This window comes from Triticum aestivum, chromosome 3A (assembly GCF_018294505.1).
Source record: "Triticum aestivum cultivar Chinese Spring chromosome 3A, IWGSC CS RefSeq v2.1, whole genome shotgun sequence".
Lineage (NCBI taxonomy): Eukaryota > Viridiplantae > Streptophyta > Magnoliopsida > Poales > Poaceae > Triticum > Triticum aestivum.
The window spans coordinates 51,206,175-51,209,151 of NC_057800.1; positions in this window are offsets into that span (position 1 = coordinate 51,206,175).

The window sequence follows — 2,977 nt, forward strand, 5'->3', positions numbered from 1 at the left end:
ATCCTGTCAAATCCCGCAACAGTCACGCGCGCGATACGTGGCAAAAAAGGTGGCACGGAGATCGAGGCGGCTCCGCCTATCCCATCCGATTACCGCGGCCTCTCGCGTCCCGCGCGCTTCCCAAAATTCGAATCCCATGAAATCCGCGGGCAGCAAAACAACTTGTCAGACGAAAGATCTCCTCCACACCGTCACTCGAAGCTTTTCAAGTAAAGAAACTCACTCGACAAAAAACTAAGAATGGATCAAGGCGACTGAAAAGGAAGTTGTTGTCGTCACTCAGGTTCATTGATCCGAAACAAGATATGCTCATGGCATGAAAAATGGGTCGGAGAAGTTCTCAACTCCTTCCCACTCAAACCTCGATCCATTCGAGGGCTAATGATGAAGCTATGTACCTAGGGTAGGGTCATGGACCTGTCCTAACTGCCCTACCCAAGGACATCTCTAGAAGAAATCACCTTTCAATCGACTTGGAGGTGTTCCACTCGACCAAGAAGCAATCACTCGACCAAAATCCAACCACTCGACGGCCAGGAGACCTAAAGTCACTTCGCACGCTAACGGTCGGTCATTAAGTAGCTTTTATGGTCATCATAGCACTTTATTAGGGGTGTTACCAGTAACGCCCGACCTTAATATACTTAAAACCCTGCATAACTGAGGGCCGGAGGGGTCTGGCGAACTATATATAAGCCACCCCCCTCCTCAGTGTAAAGGGTTCGCACCCTTGTAATTCATACACACATAATCCAGTCGACCGCCTCCGGGCTCTGAGACGTAGGGCTATTACTTCCTCCGAGAAGGGCCTGAACTCGTAAACCTCGTGTGCTTACAACTACTCCATAGATAAGATCTTGCCTCTCCATACCTACCCCCCTACATTACTGTCAGACTTAGAACCACGACAATGGAGGCTTCTGGCGGCGGAACTCCCGATCTATTGTGCTCCCCGAAGTTTTTAGGGTATATGGGTATATATGGGAGGAAGAAGTGCGTCGGTGGACCTCCGGGCTGTCCACGAGGCAGGGGCGCACCCGGGGGGTGGGCGCGCCCCACCCTCGTGGGCAGCCCGGGACTCTCCTGGTCCAACTCCGATACTCCGTGGGCTTCTCCTGGTCCAAAAATAAGTTCCGTGAAGTTTCAGGTCAATTGGACTCCGTTTGATTTTCCTTTTCCGCGATACTCTAAAACAAGGAAAAACAGAAACTGGCACTGGGCTCTAGGTTAATAGGTTAGTCCCAAAAATCATATAAAATAGCATATAAATGCATATAAAACATCCAAGGTTGATAATATAATAGCATGGAACAATCAAAAATTATAGATACGTTGGAGACGTATCAGCATCCCCAAGCTTAATTCCTGTTCGTCCTCGAGTAGGTAAATGATAAAAACAGAATTTTTGATGTGGAATGCTACCTAACATATTCATCATGTATTTCTATTATTGTGGCAAGAATATTCAGATCCATAAGATTCAAGACAAAAGTTTAATATTGACATAAAAACAATAATACTTCAAGCATACTAAGCAAGTAATCATGTCTTCTCAAAATAACATGGCCAAAGAAAGCTATCCCTACAAAATCATATAGTCTGGCCATGCTCCATCTTCACCACACAAAATATTTAAATCATGCACAACCCCGATGACAAGCCAAGCAATTGTTTCATACTTTTGATGTTCTCAAACTTTTTCAATCTTCACGCAATACATGAGCGTGAGGCATGGACATAGCACTATAGGTGGAATAGAATGGTGGTTGTGGAGAAGACAAAAAGGGAGAAGATAGTCTCACACCAACTAGGCATATCAACGTGCTATGGAGATGCCCATCAATAGATATCAATGTGAGTGAGTAGGGATTGCCATGCAACGGATGCCCTAAAGCTATAAATGTATGAAAGCTCAACAAAAGAAACTAGTGGGTGTGCATCCAACTCGCTTGCTCACGAAGACCTAGAGCATTTTGAGGAAGCCCATCATTGGAATATACAAGCCAAGTTCTATAATGAAAGATTCCCACTAGTATATGAAAGTGACAACATAGGAGACTCTCTATCATGAAGATTGTGGTGCTACTTCGAAGCACAAGTGTGGTAAAAGGATAGTAGCACTGTCCCTTCTCTCTTTTTCTCCCATTTTTTATATTTTTTATTTGGGCCTTCTCTTTTTTATGGCCTCTTTTTTTATTTGGGCTTCTTTGGCCTCTCTTTTTTCGTCCGGAGTCTCATCCCGGCTTGTGGGGGAATCATAGTCTCCATCATCCTTTCCTCACTGGGACAATGCTCTAATAATGATCATCACACTTTTATTTTCTTACAACTCAAGAATTACAACTCGATACTTAAGACAAAATATGACTCTATATGTATGCCTCCGGCGGTGTACCGGGATGTGCAATGACTCATGAGTGACATGTATGGAAGAATTATGAACGGTGGCTTTGCCACAAATACGATGTCAACTACATGAACATGCAAAGCAATATGACAATGATGGAGCGTGTCATAATAACAGAACGGTGGAAAGTTGCATGGCAATATATCTTGGAATGGCTATGGAAATGCCATAATAGGTAGGTATGGTGGCTGTTTTGAGGAAGGTAAATGGTGGGTTTATGGTACCGGCAAAAGTTGCGCGGTACTAGAGAGGCTAGCAATGGTGGAAGGGTGAGAGTGCGTATAATCCATGGACTCAACATTAGTCACAAAGAACTCACATACTTATTGCAAAAATCTATTAGTTATCGGAACAAAGTACTACGCGCATGCTCCTAGGGGGATAGATTGGTAGGAAAAGACCATTGCTCGTCCCCGATCGCCACTCATAAGGAATACAATCAATAAATAAATCATGCTCCGACTTCGTCACATAACAGTTCACCATACGTGCATGCTACAGGAATCACAAACTTCAACACAAGTATTTCTCAAATTCACAACTACTCAACTAGAATGACTCTAATATTAC